Source organism: Hyla sarda, chromosome 4 (genome assembly GCF_029499605.1).
Source record: "Hyla sarda isolate aHylSar1 chromosome 4, aHylSar1.hap1, whole genome shotgun sequence".
In the NCBI taxonomy this organism is placed as follows: Eukaryota; Metazoa; Chordata; class Amphibia; order Anura; family Hylidae; genus Hyla; species Hyla sarda.
The window spans coordinates 378,037,181-378,060,328 of NC_079192.1; the positions used below are offsets into that span (position 1 = coordinate 378,037,181).

At 42.1% G+C, this 23,148-nt stretch overlaps 1 protein-coding gene across 1 annotated transcript in view; it reads left to right on the forward strand.

The window, feature by feature from the left end:
- Window positions 1-1,478: 1,478 nt before the first annotated feature.
- Window positions 1,479-23,148, forward strand: part of FAT2 (FAT atypical cadherin 2) — a 105,110-nt gene continuing 83,440 nt past the window's right edge. The window contains exon 1 of the mRNA XM_056516852.1: window positions 1,479-1,718. The gene's annotated coding sequence lies outside the window, so the exon portion shown is untranslated. The remainder of the gene's footprint in view (window positions 1,719-23,148) is intronic.

Sequence of the window (23,148 nt, forward strand, 5' to 3'; positions counted from 1 at the left end):
GCAGCCCCAAACAAGTTCCAAAGATATTCAAGCTGTCCTGCTGGCTCAGGGAGCATCAGTGTCAGCGCAAACTATTCGTCAACATTTAAATGAAATGAAACGCTATGGCAGGAGACCCAGGAGGACCCCACTGCTGACACAGAGACATAAAAAAGCAAGACTACATTTTGCCAAAATGAATTTGAGTATGCTAAAATCCTTCTGGGAAAACATCTTGTGGACAGATGAGACCAAGATAGAGCTTTTTGGTAAAGCACATCATTCTACTGTTTACCGAAAACAGAACGATGCTTACAAAGAAAAGAACACAGTAGCTAGAGTGAGATATGGTGGAGGTTCAATGATGTTTTGGGGTTGTTTTGCTGCCTCTGGCACTGGGTGCCTTGAAGGTGTGCAAGGCATCATGCCTGTACAGCCCAGTTTCAGAAAACTGGGTTTGTGTCCAGCAGGACAATGATCCCAAACATATGTCAAAAAGCACCCAGAAATGGATGGCAACAAAGTGCTGGAGAGTTCTGAAGTGGCCAGCAAGGAGTCCAGATCTAAATCCCATTGAACACCTGTGGAGAGATCTTAAAATTGCTTTTGGGAAAAGGCGCCTTCCAATAAGAGAGACCTGAGCAGTTTGCAAAGGAAGAGTGGTCCAACATTCCGGCTGAGAGGCGTAAGAAGCTTATTGATGGTTATAGGAAGCGACTGATTTCAGTTATTTTTTCCAAAAGGTGTGCAACCAAATATTAAGTTAAGGGTGCCAATAATTTTGTCCAGACCATTTTTGGAGATTGGTGTGACATTATGTACAATATGCTTTTTCCTCCCTTTTTTGGTTTAGTTCCAATACACAAAAAAGCAATAAACATGTGTATAGCAAAACATGTGTTACTGCAATACTTTTCTGTGAGAAATACTTAATTTTCTCGAAAAATGTCAGGGGTGTCAACATTTACGGCCATGACTGTATATAAATTATATATATATATATTAGCACAAGGCCTCAATATGACAAATTGGGAAAAAAGTTAAAGGGTCTGAAGACTTTCTGAAAGCACTATATAAATAATATAAACAATGTCCACCTTCCTGAAACTAGAGATCCTGATGTCATCTATAACAACATTTTTAGACAGTGTATATTGGAGCCTTACGACATATAGACCAGCACTATATACTGTGCATTAGCTGTAAACAGCTTTTGCTCAGAATGACATCTGTACACCCGTACAGTATATTAACTAGTCACTGTGCAGGTTGTGTCAGGTTGCAGTACTCTCAGTGCATGGTGTACATTACATAGATTGCTACTAACAATGAGATTTTCCTTAAAAAAGTTTTTTTTTTGCATGGTTTGTAACAATGCCTCACGCTTCCCCCTACCGTAATTGCTGCAGTGAATATAAGTATCTGCATAGAGATCTAGGATTTGGCTCTGTCACAATCCCTCACCTTGGGGGAGAGAAGCACTACCTCCTCCTCCTCCTGCTCTACCCTAGCCTGTCTGACAGGAGCTCTGCTCGCAGGACACACCTCTCCTGCCTGCAAGCCTTGTGCTCTACCTGTTCAGCTTCCACTGTAGGACACTCTTACTACTGTATCAAGCGTAACTCCATTCACTAGAGACATGGAGCACTGGACTTTTCTGCATCTTAGGGGAGTCAGATATCCCACATTTTTTACTTCCAAAGCCTAATTGATCCTCAAAAGAGCCAACCCCCCATAAGGTAAGTGACTAAATATCTATTTACTTGCAGAAAGTAACCTTGAGGATTGAGTAGGATAGAGTTAGCTCTAGTACATGAGGCAAAAGACACAAAAGCGTTAAAACAGGAACTTAGGTCAAAAAGTTAAAAGGGTGCTGTGAAACAAAGAGATAACAAAAGAGAAGCTTAAAACAAAGAGACAGTGCCAGAAGGCATAAGTGAAAGAGGACTAGGAAAAAAGGTGAAATAAATTGGACATTATTAGAGCTGGTGGGAGTCCTGCTGGGGTGGAGGATGCCTGTCATTGAAATGCAAAAACATTCAAAAAGAACTTGAGCAAAGACTTTAATGATTTCATTACACATAACACTGGCATTGTTCAGCTTTGTGGAAAGTCTTAGCTCAAGGCTTAAGCACCCGACAAAGATTGAGCAGCTCTTCATGGATTTTGGCTGAAGTTTGAGCTAGAAGTTGAGGTCTTCTGGTTCGGTGTGGCTGCAGATGTAGCTCTGACCTGTATATGGAATTTTAGGAACAGCGGAGTGACAGATACACCATTAGACCATCTGGCTAAACCTCACGTCCAATTTTCCACATGAACCAAGTTTGTCTTTCGATGAACCTTAGTAAATATCAATTAGGAATATAGGAACTGACCAAACCGGATAGGAACATTCTGGATCCAGATAGTCATTGTATTGCAACTTTTGCTTGTGTTGAAGAAGATGTCTTGGAGCTGATAAACCAGGTAGGAATGTCTGAGAATGTCCTTGATAATTTGGATAATGGTTATGCGACGTGGTTGTGGCATGTGGAAAAAAACTTGGGCTGGGTCAAATCTTTGAATATGGTTCATCGTAGATATGTTGGCTGCACTTGTAGTTCAAACATAGAGGAGATGTGACTCTTAAGTTGGTTGAACTGCTATAGAAACCATGGAGAAGATTGCTCTCATAAGTCAAACGTGGAAGAGATGTGACCTTTTATGGTGGTTGTTCTAATAGGTCAAACATGGAGGAGTTGTGACTTTTAAGGTGGCTGCATTGGTAGATCATGGAGGTGACTTTTTGAAGGTTGATTGGTAGAAAAGTTAAAAATTTTAAAAGATAAAAACCGCTTTGAACTTGTTTTCCTAAATTTTACAAAATCTGTTTCCCATGCCTGAGACACTAACACATGAACTTTAGCAAGAGGAACATGTTCAACGAAGCCTAGACTAGGAACATAATGTAGCATCCGATAACCAGGTGTTCCCAAAATGTTCATGGGGTATCCGTGACAGCTGGACTGTTGTGGTTTATGTGTCTCTTGGTTTAGAACAGAGGTGGTTGAGATATCTACAGTATACGCATTAAAATAAAAGAAAACAGTTGATTTCACCAAAAATGATTGTTTGCTGGGTGAAATGTAACAACCAGTATTGGTTTTAGTTGACTCATGACAGATTGTTATTTATCATCAGAAATTTGTGTTTGTGTTAGAAAGTTTTGCCTAATAGTCCACAAATGGTCTTTCTGTGAGAGAACGTTCACAGAACATTCCAAGAGGGATCACTTTCCTTACGATCCGTATAGTTGATCATGTATCTACATTCCGAATAACTGTAATGGCCAATATGGAAAAAAAATGCTTGTGGCTGCATCAGCGGAACTATCGTTCATTAGACGTTTTTTCAAAGCTTGTTTAATCAGAAACCTGTCACGTGTATGTTAGATTGCCGGAATTATCTTAGGGTTCTATGGTCACAAAGAAGAACCAAATACTGTGGGATATTTGATTATCTATGTTTTTCAGGGAACCACGATGGAACATTGCCATTGGATATTCCTAAATATGTAGAATGTTATATGTTTCTTAGATTAAACGTGATACGATGTACAAGCCACTGCACAACCTGGCTTCTTGTTTTTACACTAGGATTCATGCACAATAAAACATTACGGGTATTAATTCATAATATATTACATAAAGATTGCTATTGGCACATATCCAAGCACATAGGAGTTATGGCATGCTCCTTTGCATGGTTTTTATGTGGGTGTTCTCCAACCACAGATGCACCACATGGGGCACATGGAGTGCCTAAGGGTCTGTAATATGGACATGTAGGGACTCTGTGGGCTGTTTCAGGTATGCACTGTGCATGAGCCATAGGTGTTTTATAAAAGTAAAGGTACAACATATATGAGGAGGAAGTACACACTATGGGGGAGATTTATCAAGAAATGTTTATTTTAGTTCAAATTTCCACGTTTTTTTATCTACACTTTGACTAGCGTGCGTCTTATTCATCAATAATGCGCAACATAATGATGAATAAGGTGCAGCTCTTCTTTAGCGTGAAAAGTTGTCTAACATACACCTTTTCTAGAAAAGAGTCAGACCAACAACCAGAGGCCTGGGATCTCAACCCATGGTACACGTACCCATAGTGGTACGCCATGGGTTGAGCCTTGGTATGCCAAAGCGCCGACAAATACTGGCCATGCACTGGCAAGTACTTTTCAGCGCATAGTCGGGCAAACCTCCAGCTGTTGCAAAACTACAATTCTCAGCATGCAGTGACAGAAGGGCATGCTGGGACTTGTAGTTATGAAACAGCTGGAGGCACACTACTATAACTTTCAGCATGCCCTTTGGCTGTGCATGCATGCTGGGGGTTGTAGTTATGCAACAGCTGGAGGCACACTGGTTTCAAAACACAGAGTTTGTTACATAACTCATTGTTTCCCAACCCGTGTGCCTCCAGCTGTTGCAAAACTAAAACTCCCAGCATGCATGGTCTGTCAGTGTATGCTGGGAGTTATAGTTTTGCAACAGCTGAAGGCACATGGGTTGGGAAACACTGAGTTAGAAAACAGATAGGGGGAGATTTATCAAAACCTGTGCAGAGGAGAACTTGCCCAGTTGCCCATAGCAACCAATCAGATCACTTCTTTCATTTTTCACAGGCCTTCATAAAAATGAAAGAAGCAAGCTGATTGGTTGCTGTGGGCAACTGGGCAAATTTTCCTCTGCACAGGTTATGATAAATCTCCCCCATAATGTCTCCCAGACAGTGTGCCTCCAGTTGTTGCAAAACGGAATATCGGTATAAGTTATCGGCTATCGGCCTGAAAGGTCACAGATTATCGGTATCGGCCCTAGTCCTGAGGGGGCTAGCAGAAGTTGTCCCCCACTGGTAACAGCAGGACTTCTGACAGTAAACCCGTGTGATGCTGCGCATCGCCGGGTTAACTGAATGCCGTTTATAGATGGCGGAATGCGCGAAGGACCTGCGCAATTCGCCATCTATAGACAGGATTCTGCGGGAAGGGGTTAAAGGTTGAATTGTGGAAGGTAGAAATTATTCTCACGCCTACTGGTAGGTGGTGTAGCTTTGCGCCTAAAAATGTACCTTTATGCACAAAATAGCGACTTTTGACAAAAGTCGCAAATGATAAATATGTGACCACTGCATGGTCAAAAAGAAAAAGTTCTACGGGTAGGCAAAAAGAGTAAAACTGTCTATATCAAAAGGCGCATAAAAGTCTCAAAATATGCTGCTTGCGCCTGAACTGCGCCTGAACATAGACAACATAAATGCTCTCAAAGCAATGATAAATCTCCCCCTACAACTCTACTCGGTGAAAGGCACAGAACAATTTGATGAAATGCACAGTACAACTCTGCTCCACAAAATGCACAGTACAACTTTACTCAATAAAAGGCACAGTACAATAATGCTCTATGAAATGCACAGTACAACTTTTTTCTGTGAAATGCATAGTTGATAAAATGCCTAGTACAACTCCTTAGCTTAGGTATAGCTCCCTGATGTATGAGGTAAAGCATATAATGGGCCATCAGCAAGTTTCTGTTATGTGCAAGAAGGCATTCGATTTCCTTTTTAGCCATTAACCTGCCATGTTTTTGCACAGTGCTACCTCTCTGGGTGGATATGCAAGGCATTGTTTTCTGCTTTGTTACTCTGTAGAGGTGAATGCTCCGAGGGGTTAGTGTTGAATGCAGGCAATGTTTGCGGTGCCCAATGTTAATGGCCATGTCAGTCAACAAGTGTTCTATGCCTATAACTTGACACACTTGGATGTCGCTGTTGTCAGATTTTTAAAAATAAATAAAAATATCTATACATACGACTATACATATATATTGTTACATATCTCTAACCCACTGTACATATTGCTGTATATCTCTATCTATAGATTGCTTTGCAGTCTTTGCATTGTATGTAAATATACAATTGGGGGAGATTTATCAAAACTGGTCCAGTGGAAAAGTGGCTGAGTTGCCCATAGCAACCAATCAGATCGCTTCTTTCATTTAGGAAAAGGCCTGTGAAAAATGAAAGAAGCGATCTGATTGGTTGCTATGGGCAACCCAGTAACTTTTCCTCTGGACAGGTTTTGATAAATCTCCCCCCAATGTAGTTAAGTGTCTCCTAAGTGAAATAATGGTGTTATATGTTTGCACCCTCACATACATATAGGTAAGATTTATCAAAACCTGAGCAGAGGAAGAATGGTGCAATTGCCTATGGAAAGTTGGCAACCAATCAGATTGCTTCTTTTATTTTTAAAGAGACCTGTGAAAAATAAAGGCAATTTGATTGGTTGCTATGGGCAACTGCACCACTCTCCCTCTACATAGGTTTTGATAAATCTCCCCCTACGGGGGAGATTTATCAAAACCTGTGTGGAGGGAGAGTGGTGCAGTTGCCTATAGCAACCAGTTAAGATTGCTTCTTTTATTTTTATAATGGCCTCTGAAAAATGAAAGAAGCAATCTGATTGGTTGCTATAGGCAACTGTACGACTCTTCCTCTGCACAGGTTTTGATAAATATCCTCTATATGCATGTGAGGGTGCAAAGATAACACCATTATTTCACTCAGGTGACACTTTAGTACATGTTCCTCATGGTTTCTACGTTTACAATAGTCCTGTGGTCAGAAGTAACTTTCCCCTGATGTCAGGTGTTGGGGAAAAGCAGGAGTGGGCATAATGGATGTCAACATGAGCGATCCTTTATTGTGATGGGTGATAAGATGCCACAAAAGATGTCTGGCAGCAACTTATTCGCCTTTTACTAATGAAAACACATGCATGCTCCACTGAGCCAAGCGTGTACAGCAGGTTTGGAGAAATAGCTGTCGACTGACAGCTATCCAATTTGTAATGAATCCTTTGTATTCCATGTTAAAGGGGTTTTGATAAATATCTCCAGCCATTTGGAAGTTATGCTGGAACATACATACATAGGATTTAGTGCATATATATACATGGATATGTAGAGTTTTGTGTAATATATATATATATATATATATTAATTTTATTGCATTCTTTACCTTCCGATTAAAGGGGTACTCCGGTGAAAAACTATTTTTTTTTTTTTTTAATCGACAGATGCCAGAATGTTAAACAGATTTGTTAATTACTTCTATTTAAAAATCTTAACCCTTCCAGTACATATCAGCTGCTGTATACTACAGAGGAAGTTCTTTTCTTTTAACATTTCTTTTCTGTCTGACCACAAGTGCTCTCTGATGACACCTCTGTCCATGTCAGGAACTGTCCAGAGCAGGAGAGGTTTGCTTTGGGGATTTGCTCCTGCTCTGGGCAGTTCCTGACATGGACAGAGGCGTCAGCAGAGAGCACTGTGGTCAGACAGAAAGGAAATTTAAAAAGAAAAGAACTTCCTGTGGAACATACAGCAGCTGATGAGTACTGAAAGGGTTAAGATTTTTAAGAAGAAGTCATTTACAAATCTGTTTAACATTCTGGCATCTGTCGATTAAAAAAAAAATAGTTTTTCACCAGAGTACCCCTTTAATCGGAAGGTAAGGAATGCAATAAAATCAATACATACACATATATATATATATATATATATATATATATATATATATATATATATATATATATATATATATATATATATATATATACACACACAGAGAGAGATGCGAGGATAGCACACCGAAGTAATTCCACAGCAGGTGGGTGCAAGCCAAAGTCAAGAGTCCCAGTCGCAGACTGTATAGCCAATATCCAAAGTAGGTATTAGGCAGCACACCAAATAGTGTTCAAATCAAAGTGCGGTTTAATATCCCATATCTTGATATGGGATATTAAACCGCACTTTGATTTGAACACTATTTGGTGTGCTGCCGAATACCTACTTTGGATATAAATATATATATATATATATATATATATATATATATATATATATATATATAGGAATATGCAAATCAGCTCATTACATCACCTTTTCAGGCGATGTTCCCTGGTATCAGCTTAGCTCCAGTTACGGAATATAAAAAGCTAATCGGGATTAATGCCAAGCCAGAACTCTCTCTCCAGAAGGAAAGAGCACCCATCTGCAGACAGCTGTTTCGGGGTACTTGCCCCTCGTCAGTACAGAGCAGGGTAATCTGGCTTGGCTGAGATGAGGGGCCTTAGACCAACTAAACGGGATGAGTATTTAACTACTCATCCCGTATATATATATATATATATATACACACACACACACAAAACTCAACATATCCATGTATATATGCACTAAATTCTATGTATGTATGTTTCAGCATAACTTCCAAATGGCCGGAGATATTTTAATGAAATTTGGAACACATATTTCTTATACATCAACTAAGTAAACTGTAACCCACTATCATTTGTGAGGGTGGGGGTTTGGCTGAAGTCTCTTTCAAATCTTTGGGACTTCCGGTACATCTCCCGATCTTGGGCTGCAGAGATTGCCGGGACTTTGAAGCAACCTGCTAATTGTCTTGCAGGCAGGTGCAGAGAATAGTTAGTGCGGTTAATGGTATATGAGGTTGGGATATGAGGACTGAATATAAGGTCAGGATATGAGGTTGTCTTAAGTGACAAGAGGTTTGGATATAAAGACAGGATATGAGGAACAGATATGAAGACTAGATATGAGGCCAAGATGTGAGGACCCGATATGAGGACAGGAGATGAGGACAGGAGATGAGGACAGAATATAAGGACGAGAGCCACATGGTTTCGGTAGGGAGGCTGGGCAATGCCGGATGCTCAGCTAGTAGAAAACAACGAATAACTGAATATAGTTTTTTCTTATTATTCAGAAGTACAGATCTCATTTTGTTATTTGGCAAATACAATGTGATAAGTTGTCTGAAGTTTTACATCAGGGGGGCAGCTAGTGGACTGGGGGGGGGGGGACACATGTCCAGGGTGCTCGGTGCCAGAGTGAGGAGGGGGGTGCCAACAAGCCACTCTGCTTTTTTGCAGCAAATGTAGATATAGTACTGGGGCAGCAAACTGAATTACTGTTACATGCGCCAAATACAGTGATCCCTCAACTTACAATGGCCTCAACATACAATAGTTTCTAGTTTCTTTTCTGTACCATTGTAACTTGAAACCAGACTCAACATACAATGCTATGGACAGTCCAGATCTGCGAAACATGTCAATGGCTGGAAGAACTGACCATTCAGAATGGGTATTCACTGGTAAAACCACTGTATTACTGAAGCGTATGCACTGAATTCCTGTCTGGTAGCGCCTCCCTACGGCACAGGGTGGTACTACATGTTCTGTACTATTCTTTACCTGTGCCACGGTTAGCTGCTCCTTTGGACACCAAGTAAGGGCGGCTTACACTTTTTTAGGACATTGTGTGTACTGTACAGGACCATGAAGAAGCTCATTTCCTCTACATAGACAGTGATTACAGCTCCCAGCAGCTCTTTCTTACTTTCATATGTAAGAACTTGCTTTATCTGTATTAGTTATCTACTTATTTTTGTTTAAGCCTCACTTTTTCTTATTTTTGGATGACATTTTGGTAGCTTCAAGACCAATTACCAGGTTTCCATAGAGTTATGGTCTCAACATACAATGGTTTCAACATACAATGGTCGTCCTGGAACCAATTAATATTGTAACTTGAGGGAACACTGCATACCACCTTACGGCATGCACCATACATACCACTCCTATAAGGTGCACCATGCACACCACTGTACAACATATACCATACACACCACTGTACAACATGTACCATATAAAACACTGTACAATGTGCACCATACACACCACTTTACAGTGTGTACTATACATACCACTTTACAACATGCACCATACAAATCACTTTACAATGTGAATCACACACCACTGTACAACATGTACCATTCACACCACTCTATATGGTACATTTTGCACACCATTTTACATGGTTCACCACATACACCATTGTACAAGGTGCACTATACATACATACATAAGGCACCATACACACCACTGTACAAGGTGCACTATGTATACTACAATACACAAGGCACCATACACATCACTCACTTCAATAAGATCCAACTAAGTGATTTCGTTAAAATGTCATTATTTTACCTAACCTGCTAAAAGTGACTACCCATCCCCCACCATGACAAAAGGGTGTTGACAATAAGTAGTAGGGGGTGTGAATGTGGTCAATGGAAAACCAAAGTATACTCAAGGAGAGAAGGAAAGAAGAAGAAAAAAACCTGAGCTGTGCAGCACGTGGGGGAGGGCAATGTATAGGACTCAACTTCTGGCCGCATGTTTTGGGATAGGACTGAACTCCTACCCCTGATTATGTCAATAGAACCCTACAGATAATCTCCTCGTGATAAATTGTTTGGTCTCTCAGTTCACTGGTGAACACTGCATCTAATGTGCACACACCGTCGGTGCAAGCTATTACTTTCCAGTCAATAAATACTCCAAAAGGTATGGAAATACAGACAGCATGCATGCCTTTTGTTATTCCACTCCGGATGCTTTGAGGTGCATGGTGTTGTACTCACTTGTATATTCTTCCATTAGCCCAGCTAATAAGAGGTGTCAGATTGCATTTCCCTTTATGATTGGGTTTTCCCAGAATCTAGATGTGTCTGCGTTGATGTAAGAAAATATTTCACACTGGTATAAATTTTAGCATGGGAAATTGGCAGACCTTCTGTTTCTGTCAGCCGATCTCGTTGATTTAAATTATATAGGCCAACAAGTAAACATCCAAGGGGGCTGCCATTAAATTTGTGCCCAGAAAAAGAAAATGTACCACCCAATTCTTTTTAGAGGGAATTCACCACCTGAAGTGACTTACGGTATTTTCCCTCCTCTTGAAAAAACAAGCTGAGCATGTGCGTGTATGGCTTTTAACTCCCCAATCCCTTTATTTTGGGGGGAATACTGTAAGCTGTTTTCTCCATTGAGAACACATCCATGATTGACTGAGCCATGTGTGCATTTTTAGGGGGAGATTGGGAGTGATAGCTTTCGGCCTATCTGTTCAGCTTAACAGAGGATGTTATGTTGCGCCTTGGTTCTGATACAATAATAGGGTCCATGGGGGAGAGTTATCAAAACCTGTCCAGAGGAAAAGTTACTGAGTTTTCGATATCAATCAATCAGACCGCTTCTTTAATTTTTCAGAGGCCTTTTCAAAAATGAAAGAAGCGTTCTGATTGGGCAACTCAGCAACTTTTCCTCTGGACAGGTTTTGATAAATCTCCCCCCATATGTCCAACAGAAGATATACCACATGGAGCTGACTTTGGAACCAATCACTTGTCACTAGGGACCATTTTTAATGGGATAATTCAGAAAAACATATTAGATCTTATTGGTGAATATGTCCTGTGTGTGCATTGATAAAACTACAATACAATCAAAAGTGGATGTACATATGTTCTGTATAGATTGAGGGTGGATCCCAGAATCAACAACTTTGGTGTTGACCACTGTTCCAAGTTAGACAAATGCTATAGGGTTTATGGAGCTAAGTATCCTGCTTAAATGTAAATTGGGTTTACAGATTAAGTTACAATTTTAATTTCTGTCACTTTTTGTGACATGCACACAGATGAGTCTTCTAGAACACTGGAACAGCTCCGAGATGTCAGTGATTAATGGTGTCATTGAAATGTTTGTCTTTGTTACACATTGGGTCTGGTGCATGGGTTCCAACAAGCAAACCCTGCCCCTATACTAAAATGGTGCATGTCATTGAGCCATTGCAGTACACTGACAAGACATAACCCCCACAGTGCTATTTCATGAAAAGACTGTCTCAGCAAGTAGCAACAAGGCTCACAACCATTAACCAAGGAAAATGAATAACTTTGTATAACTAGAAGAAAATGTCTCCCTAAAATAAAAAAAGAGTTGTAAAACAGTTTTGTTAGTGACAACTAGGGATGTCCCGATACCATTTTTTTAAGACCGAATACGAGTAACGATACTTTAATTCTAGTACTCACCGATACCAAGTACGAGTACTTTTATTTTAAAGGGAATCTGACAGCAGGGTGATGCGGTTTCTGGCGCTGCTTACCTTGCTGATATGTGGGTTCCTTGTTGTGTACAATGGATGCGGCTGCTGTAGTAAGAGCCAAGATTTATCTCTTCTCCATTAGGCAGAACAGGGAATTTGTATGTCTCCGGAGCGATTGCGCTGATGTTCACATGGTGTGCAGCGATAGAAACCGGGTCACTTGTACTACCTATAAATTCAAGTTAGTGCAGGTGACTCTGCTGTAATATTGCCTTTAATAGTAGGTAGTATCCCCTTGTAGGTAGTATAGATAGTTGCAGACAGACAAAACGACCCCCCTTGTAGCCCACAGGACCCCCACCTGTAAACAGCAGTCTCCCTTTGTAGCCAGCAGGACCCCCTGTAGACAGCAGTGCCCCCCTTTGTAGACAGCAGTGCCCCCCTGTAGATAGCAGTGCACCCCTGTAGCCAGCAGTGCTCCCCTTTGTAGCCAGCAGTGCCCCCCTTTGTGGCCAGCAGGACCCCCCTGTAGACAGCAGTGCCCCCTTTGTAGCCAGCAGTGCCCCCCTTTGTAGCCAGCAGCACCCCCCTGTTGACAGCAGTGCCCCCCTTTGAAGCCAGCAGCACCCCCCTGTAGACAGCAGTGCCCCCCTTTGTAGCCAGCAGGACCCCCTGTAGACAGCAGTGCCCCCCTTTGTAGCCAGCAGGACCCCTGTAGACAGCAGTGCCCCCTTTTGTAGCCAGCAGCACCCCCTGTAGCCAGTAGTGCCCCCCTTTGTAGCCAGCAGTGCCCCCCTTTGTAGCCAGCAGCACCCCCTGTAGACAGCAGTGCCCCCCTTTGTGGCTGCTCACTGTCCGGTGTCGCCGCTCCGCAGCACCATTCTCATCACTGCCCTGCCCTGTTCTGCCGTCCACATAATGGCGTCTTATGGAGGAGCATGTAACATACACGTCACTCTGCTTCCTCCATAGCGTTACGCTGGGCGCAGTGGAGTGACGTGTCTGTCACATGCTCCTCCATAAGATGCCATTATGTGGATGGCAGAATGGGGGCAGCAGTAATGATGCGAACCGGAGGACGGGGCAGCGGAGCGGAGCATTCCACCAGGTATCGTATTTGGTATCGGGACATTAGACGAGTCCCCGATACCATGCAGATACCTGGTATCGGCCCCGGTACTGATACTAGTATCGGTATCGGGACATCCCTAGTGACAACCGATATGGCCTTCAATACTTCTCCCACAGAAGTTGTCCATTAGATTTCCCAGTGGAATATTAAACCACTAAGGGGCAGACACTACTCTGGATCTGTCCGATCTTTGTCCCAGTAATAATTCATGCCAGCAGATCCTTTGGTTTCAATAAGATTGGTTACACTAGTAGACATCTAGGGGAGCTGCCAGGTAATGGTTCAATTTTTAACTTTCTGAGATAGGTAGCACCAAAGGGAGTCTGGCACTAGCATATCACACATATCCATTTGGGGAATAATTGAACCCACAGCTATCTATCTAATGTTTATCACCAAATATGTGAATTCATATTCAAGTTGTCTGGACATGTCGATTTTGGCAAAATCTTATGCATATGGACACCTCCTGACTCTATCCCTACAGATAATCATGGGGGAAGAAGGAGCAGATAATTCCACCACTCAGTCCATGCATATGTATCGAGCAGTCAGGAGAAACAAGAGTTTGCCGACAGCTATTGAAAGTGAATGGGCACCTTAAAGGCATCATCCAGGATTAGATGAACATAGCTGCTTTCTTCCTGAACCATCTCCACTCTTGTCTTCAGTTTGTGTGTGGAATTGCAGCTCACTTCCATGGAAGTGAAAGCACAGAGCTGGAATGCCACAACAACCTGAGGAATTACACTGTTTTTTAGTAGAACACCTTTTAGGAGTTTTTCAGTTGACTTTTGGTAGCACCATCTGTTTTGTTTTTTTTCTTCTTCTTTTTATGTAAAAAGTCTCTACTGGTTCATCTACTTTCTGGAAAATGGATTTTACTATTTGGATGGGCATTTTGATCATTCTGCTTGTAATTGAAAATGTACTAGACAATATTATAGTTCTAGAATAGGTCATTGATATTTTAGGGGTCTGATAAAACTAACAGAAACTTGGCCAGTCCTTTGGAGCCCATTATCATGAACCTTCTGGAGATCTTTTATCATTTTGTTGGATCTGTCCAATCTTTGTCCCAATAACTTTACCAGTAAGAGAAGTAGTATGCCAAGGTTATCTAATAGCCTTACCTCTTTTAATAACATTTTGGTAATTGTCTATGGTCAGATTAGGCCCAGATGATTTGACTTAAACATTAGTGTATAAACCATTAGTGTCAAACCATAATCATCTGACTGGTAAATATCCACCCAACTACAGTATGTTCTGAGTGATCTTCCTGCACCTGTATAAAAGTGTATCCTGTGTAATTTCCATATCAGGTCTTAATATCCTCTATGTAAACAGATCATTAGTACAGTTCTACTATGATCATAACCTATAAAGCGCTTGATCTTAAGAAAACTGTGTCTGATTATGTTATGACTTTCAGAAATTTCAAAGCTGAGGTAAAGGTTGAATCCTCACCAATTTATTCTCCCAAATGTGAGATGACACATGAGTCACGATCCCTGCACCTTTGAAATTACGGCATAATTTGCGTTCATAGTCTGTGATCTGAATCTTTTCATTGGTCCTGTCATCTAATATGACAAAATGCTCATTTCTTTTTTCTTGTAATCATCACAGTCATCAGATACACCACTTCAATGGGAAATATCTCACACTACAAAGTGTTCGTTCTGCAACTATATGCAGATGTAAAGCCTAAATATTTTCCTGCCGGAAGCTTAGAAAAATTTGGTTGGATCACCTCACTATAGGTGCCTCTATGTCCATCTGCAAAATCGAAAGAAAACTTCTGAAAACTTCATTGGGACAATTGTTGGAACAATTCTACTGTTCTGAACCGGGTCTCATTTGGTGCCAAAGAAAGCACTGTTCTGCTTTGGTGCACATTTGGGGCCTAAGGATGAACATTAACCTAATATGAAGTACCGTATATACTCGAGTATAAGCCGACCCGAGTATAAGCAGAGACCCCTAATTTCAACCCAAAATCCCAGGAAAAGTTATTGACTCGAGTATAAGCCTAGGGTGGGAAATACCTCATCCCCCCCTGTCATCATCCAGACCCGTCATTAACATCCTCATCATCATCCCCTTGTCATCATCCCACACATCCCCCCTTCATCATCCCCTTATCATCCCACACATCCCCCCTTCATCATCCCCTTGTCATCATCCCACACATCCCCCCTTCATCATCCCCTTGTCATCATCCCACACATCCCCCCTTCATCATCCCCTTATCATCCCGCACATCCCCCCTTCATCATCCCCTTATCATCCCACACATCCCCCCTTCATCATCCCCTTATCATCCCACACATCCCCCCTTCATCATCCCCTTGTAATCATCCCACACCCCCCCTTCATCATCCCCACCCCCCTTCATCATCCCCACACCCCCCCTTCATCATCCTCTTCTCATCATTCGCCCTCAGTGGTCTTCAACCTGCGGACCTCCAGAGGTTTCAAAACTACAACTCCCAGCAAGCCCGGGCAGCCATCGGCTGTCCGGGCTTGCTGGGAGTTGTAGTTTTGAAACCTCCGGAGGTCCGCAGGTTGAAGACCACTGCGGCCTTCAACATCATCCAGCCCCCCTCTCACCCCCTTTAGTTCTGAGTACTCACCTCCGCTCGTCGCTGGTCCGGTCCTGCAGGGCTGTCCGGTGAGGAGGTGGTCCGGGCTGCTATCTTCACCGGGGGCGCCTCTTCTCCGCGCTTCCGGCCCGGAATAGAGGCGTTGCCTTGACAATGACGCAGAAGTACGTTGGCAATGAACGCACCTCTGCGTCGTTGTCACGGCAACGTGACTATTCTGAGGCCGGGCCCGAAGCGCTTAGAAGAGGCCTCCCCGGTGAAGATAGCAGCCCGGAACCAGTATCCCACCGGACCACCTCCTCACCGGACAGTCCTGCAGCACCGGACCAGCGCCGAGCGGAGGTGAGTATTCAGAACTAAAGGGGGTGAGAGGGGGCTGGATGATGTTGAAGGCCGCAGTGGTCTTCAACCTGCGGACCTCCGGAGGTTTCAAAACTACAACTCCCAGCAAGCCCGGACAGCCGATGGCTGCCCGGGCTTGCTGGGAGTTGTAGTTTTGAAACCTCTGGAGGTCCGCAGGTTGAAGACCACTGCGGGTGGGGGAGTTCACTCGAGTATAAGCCGAGGGGGGTGTTTTCAGCACGAAAAATCGTGCTGAAAAACTCGGCTTATACTCGAGTATATACGGTAATTTGTTTCATCTTGAATCTCCTATTAGTACTTTAGACACCACCAACCCAACATAAAATGTCATTCTGTACACCCTAAGGGGAAGGACTGTTCATGTGCCGGAATGAAGCTCTATCCAGCCCCCCTGGTTATAATTACTACTACCCAAATGAGGAAAACATTATCAAAGGGTAGGAGATCAAAGGAAGAAGGGAACACCAAATCCTCTAGTAGGAGATAAGGTGAGGCTGGGCAGAGCTCACTTAGCAAATTCAGGTTTGGCTGTTTCTGTTTTATGACCTTTGCTTGATCATGAAGAAAGATTGCAATGGAACAGTGAATATTTAATCAATATCTGTGCACAGGTCTGGAATACTGATGTTATTCTTGAGGAACACGGGTACGAATTTACAACATGACATGCTGACACCATATGCAGACTAAAGATGATAAACCATGGCATAGGGTTCCTGGGCCTTTCTTCCAAAAGATTGTGTTAAAGGGGTAATCCCGTGGAAAACTTTTCTTTTTAAATCAACTAGTGCCAGAAAGTTAAACAGATTTGTAAATTACTTATATAAAATACATCTTAATTCTTCCAATATATTTTATGGGCTATATACTACAGAGGAAATGCTTTTCTTTTTTGATTTCTCTGATGTCATGACCACAGTGCTCTCAGCTGACCTCTGCTGTCCATTTTAGGAACTGTCCAGAGCAGCATATGTTTGCTATGGGGATTTTCTCCTGTTCTGGACAGTTCCAAAAATTGACAGCAGAGGTCAGCAAAGAGCACTGTGGTCGTAACATCAGAGAAATCCAAAAAGAAAAGCATTTTCTCTGCAGTATACAGCCCATAAAATGTATTGGAAGGATTAAGATTTTTTTTTAATAGAAGTAATTTACAAATCTGTTTAACTTTCTGGCACCAGTTTATTTAAAAAAAAAAAAAAAAAAAAGTTTTCCACGGGAGTACCCCTTTAAGAACTACTTTAGCTATCTCTGATATCTATGATTGTAATCTGTAACCATCCATTTTAGGGTGGGTTCCCAATTTGCAAAACCACGCCAATATGCAATGACTGGAGGCCAAAAAATTTAGCCTGTAACACTTTCATTTTACCAGCAAATTCTTGGCCAGTGCATGAGGCAGCAACAATATAAGATTACAACCTTCCTGCTGGTTATTCTTTCTGGTTTCTATCAACTATACTCATCATATTGTTCTTATATGATATGTATGCTTTTAGAGAACACCTTTGGTGAGGTTGCTTCAAGCTGAGGATTTAGGTTAGATTTTTTACAAAAATAAACACTCAAAAAAAAAATACCACTAAATATAAACTCTTAAACCTCTATTCTTTCTTTATCTCATTATGGCAAATTCCTTTATGATCAATGAGAATCCCAGTGCTGGCTTAGCATTGCTTCGTCAACTAAGTTTTCCCTGCACAGTGGTGCCCTGGCCACCTGCTGAGCACAAAATTGGAGCACTGGCCCCTTCAACTAAATGGGGACGGATTCTTCATTCTCAGTATTGTGGGGGTCCCAAAGATTGTTTCTCCTCTAATCAGCATATCCTAACCATATGCCATCACTTTATAAAATAGGCAGATATGCAACTATAGGGGTACAGAGGGTGAGGTTAATCTGAAGCCTAGTAACCTAAGGGGACCCATGAAGTCTCTCATCCCCATATGGGAAGGCCATAACTATAAAAATAAATACAGATTTTCCAATGGAGCCCAGAATCTTTAAGGTAGGCTTATAAAGATAGGCATACCCATTTAATGCACATGAAAGCAGTCACTGATCAATAATGTTGGTCACAGGCATAAATTAATGTTCATATGCAAAATCTGTAGCAACCCCCCAACTTTTATATATTTTTATAATGAAGGCCTCTTTATGTAATGCAAATGAACCTTTGGAGCCCCTCTGGGCATGGGTATGACCACAAGCTCTGCACACCCTATAGCTACACCCCTGAATTTGGTATAATATGGGTTCCATATGAATTCAAGTAAAATTATACAGTCACCATCCTAATTGATATGCCCCTAGTGGTGCTGGACTTACTGACTTCAGGCGTACACCCATTATGTATGCTTGGCATAAACAACTTGCTGTTCGATTGCCAATTCCTGTGGCAACAAGACTTTGAAAGATTTTAACTTTCCTAATCTGTGTGCTTGGGAATCTTGTCTGTACGTGTCAATGATATCCTGCCAGAAATATTATTTAATAAAGAAAGGGCACAACATGTTGTGCCACTGGGTATATTCTAACGCAATAATGACATGGGCAGAACATCCATTAGAACAACAAAACAGTCTAGGCACAGTCAAAGCACTAATTCACTGTCCAGGATTAGTAAAATCTGGCTACTTTCTTCCAAAAACAGCACCAGATATGTCCATAGGTTGTATGTATTATTGAGACTATGGTAATGATGCAGAGCTACAATACCTGACACAACACACTGACAGGTGGGGTGCTGTTTTTGGAAGAAAGTCTCTAAGTTTTTCTTATTCTGGATAACGCATCTACAATAAGTCAAAAAGTGATGGCAGGGTCCTGTCTGGCTTATATCTGCATGGATTTTGTGCAAGGAATGAAGTCTCATTCCAGATTCCTTCTTGTCATATTTGTGAAGGTAGAGATTGCCCTCGACCCCACTAACTTTGATAGATGTTGAATATCTGTACGCCATATCAAGTACCTGAAGAGTAATTGAATGTGTTCTAGTCCATATCAAATACTTTTGTTTCCTTCTCATGACAGAGGTTTAAGAAAGTTATATTCTAAATCAAAAGCACATAGAGAATAGTAAGTCCAACAAATTTTAACCTCTGGAGAAACTCCCTGCATACAGAACCATAGGTATGTCTTACCATATATGTCTTACAGTACAAGGGACCACGGGGCAGCCTGACCATTTAAAGAGGTATTCCGGCCATAGACAACTTATCCCTTATCCAAAGGATAGGGGATAAGATGTCTGATCATTGGGGGCTTGCAGCTGGAACCCCTACAATCTCCATGCAGCACCCACATTCTATCCAGGGCTGCTGCTCCAGTCTCAGAAACCTCTGTGTTTCCGGTACTGGAGACGTGATGTTATGCCCCGCCCCCTTCATGACGTCTCGCCATGACCCCCTCCGTTCATGTCTATGGTGACAGCCCCCATACCTTTACACACTAACTGATGTTCTCATATATGGGTTAGAAAGTAAATAAGAATTAAGACTTGATAGACCATATATTGATAGACCATATCAGAACAGAAACATATTTATTGAATTCTATAAATTCCGATGTTTTTAGATAGATATGATCAAGTGGACCAGGATGAAGATAGATAAGAGATCAAACTAGTTTATGGGATTAAAATAACCATTGCTGCTTTCTTCCAAAAATGTCATTACTCCTGTCTTAGATGTGGTATTGTAGCTTAGCCTTATTCACTTTAATGAAATCGGGTTGCAATATCAGACACAACCTATGGACAGAAATGGCAGTTGGCAGTTTTTCTAAAAAAAAGTAGCCATTCTTGAACAATCCCTTTAAAGGGGTTCTCCGGTGCTTAGACATCTTATCCCCTATCCAAAGGATAGGGGATAAGATGCCTGATCACGGGGGTCCCGCCGCTGGGGACCCACGAGATCTTGCAGGCGGGCACTCCGTTTGTAATCAGCCCCCGTAGCGTGTTTGCTCCGGGTCTGATAACCGGCGACCACAGGACCGACGGCATGTGACATCACGCCTTCGCCCTCGTGTGACGTCACGCTCCGCCCCTCAATGCAAGCCTACGGGAGGGGGTGTGATAGCTGTCACACCCCCTCCCATAGACTTGCATTGAGGGGCGGAGCATGAGGTCACACGGGGGCGGAGGCGTGATGTCACACGCCGCCGCCGGCCCCATGATCGACAGTAATCGGACCCGGAGCGAACACGCTCCGGGGACTGATTTCAAAGGGGTGTGGCGAGCAAGATCCCGGGGGTCCCCAGCGGCGGGACTCCCGCAGTCAGGCGTCTTATCCCCTATCCTTTGGATAGGGGATAAGATGTCTAAGCACCGGAGAACCCCTTTAAGAATGCATGAGGTTGGACCTCAGCAGAGTATGTTTAAAGGACTGCAATGTCAGGTGACTACCGACACAAAGACGCAAGGACTGCAATGTCAGACTACAGACGTGATGCCATAAACACATTCTGTGACAAGATTTGAGACCCACACTTGGATGTGCTTGTTTTGCATTCCTTCCAATTTTCTGCAATTTTATGATGTATCGAACTGCCCGGAAAGACTAACCATGCCCAAAATTCCATCCATGCATTAGTTCCTTAGATTAAAAACACTAATAGGCATTTGCAAGCTTCTTATATCCGTTGTAGCTATAACCTTTACATCCTATACCATGTAGTTAGAGGGTCACGATTACTGAGCATCTAGACGTAAGTCATTCCAACACGTGCCATCAATGAACCAGTTCATTCTATCAAGAACATCAAAGTAATCTGTTTTCCGTAAGGTCTCCTCCCAGCGACCCCCCCCCCCCCCCCCCACTCTTGTCGTATAATAAAGATTTGGCTGTGCCTCCTATTCCTCAGTGACCCCAGGCAGAATGACTGCAATAAAAAGGCTGTGTAACCAGAGAATTTGCTCCCAGCTTGTCTCTGAAAGCAAGAGGCGTGTGCTTACAGGTCTTACTGGGAGAGCTTTGGGAAGCTTGTGGCTTGAGCTGAGTGACACCTTCATAATACTGGGTACAGGAGCAAGGAGACAGGGTCAAGCTGGCCTCATGTTCCAGAATACCTCGTCTTCTGTAGAGCGAACATGTAGTAATCCTTTATTTTTCTATAGAGCACTCAGTGGGTGTTAAGTGTTGTAAATGGGGATGTCACAATGAAACATCAAGCACGCCTGGGAAAAAACTGAACCTAGAAAAAAATTGCTGATAAAGGCTTTACGGTACCTGTAGCCATCTTGTAAAATAAACCCATATTTATCGGGATATAAATTATTATTTCACTAGGATAAAGAAGAATAATCCAGAAACTATTAAGCTATTGATATATTGAGCTATAAAGCTATGACATATTAAACTATAAAGCTATAGACATAACTGCTATTGATATACACGTTGAAGGATATTGGATATTGTCACAATTTAACCAAAGAGTTAAAATCATACAGACAATCCTTATCGATCCTACTCTGTTATCTGGTCAGAAGACTGGAGTGACATGCAGGGTGCCAGTAGATCACGAACAAGCCACTGACTTGGCTACAGTGTTAAGATACAGGGCCAGGACACTATGAACTGCACATTATAGAGGCTACACCTAGGAGTCACCTGGACAAAGGAAAACATAACTATGGCTTGCTGATCTATGTGGCATCATCCTTTTTTCTGCAGCCTCCAAAAGGAAAATTTCATTGTGATGTTTTTAGCTTAAGGGATATGTAAGTGGTGCTATTAAATATGGCCATGATGGATGACGGGCAACACTTTATAGAGGCTACACCTTGGAGCTTAAGTTACTAAGCCTCTCTACCCCCCTTTCACTTAGTCCTAATTTAGGGGAGACAATCCAATGAAATGGACCATAGAAATGGTGAGCTATATGGAAACTCTTCCCAAAACTGTGCATTTTATGTGCAGCGCCAGACTTCTTGGGTAAGGAAAGAAGTCTCGATCCAGCACTGCTAAAATGTCCACATTTATTGGAATCCTTTAAAACAGCATATGATGAAGACAGCACACCATCATGCTTCACACATCTCAGCTAGAATGGACGTGCTTCGAGCATATGCACACTCTTGATCACCACCTTGGGTAAAGCCCCAGGGGGTCCGAGTGTCAGGGCATCAATGTTCTTATTTTGCCTACTTAAATGTTGACTTGTATGTACTATGGAGTCATTGATATGTTTTCTTTTACATGAAAGAAAAATTTAGTTTGTCACTCAAGCCCATAGTCACACTAATGTAGAGTTGTTTGTTGAACCAACCCTTTCCTCCAGGTTCATTCCCAATCCCTGAAAATATGGATTCAGTATTACAAAGTTCAATACTTGACCTCCTGGCCTATGTGTTGCCATTGACTTGCTCTTAGATACTTTGTTCTTCTCGGGACAAAAATAAGATTGAATGAACAATAATTTGGTTTCTGCATAAAAAATATTAGTTCCTGAACTGATGAACCACCAGTTCTATTGTCATCTAGGTAAGGTATCAGCCTATTAGGAGCCATGATCCAAGAATGAGATGGTACTGGCCCAGAACTGAAAGGTGGCTGTACATGTGTTGTAGAATTTATGGGAACCTGACTCTCCATTAAAAGATGTATGGGCAGATCTAACTTGGGCTGCTGAGAGAACTTATGCACAATATCATTTCATAAAGTAATTAAATTTTCTTTATGAAAATGCGATACACAATGAATGATCGTACTTACCAAGTATGTGCTGCAATAAGCAATAGGTGCTATAAGTAGCACCCAATAGTCCTGACATCAATAGTGAGGAAGTTAACTAAATCCATACTGAACTGACATTTAATGGGGATGGTTCAATGTGGGTGGTTCAATAAGTCTCAAAAATGCCCCATTATACTTCAGTTGCCATGATAAAAATGGATCACAGCATCTTAATGGTTAATGGTGATAAAAAGCATGATTTGCCCAGGCCCAGTACAGGTAGCAGCAACAGCCCAATGCCTCGTAGCCACATCAGCAAGGAAAAGTTGCCAATGTCTTTTAGGGTTTGTGTAGTTTCTGATGAT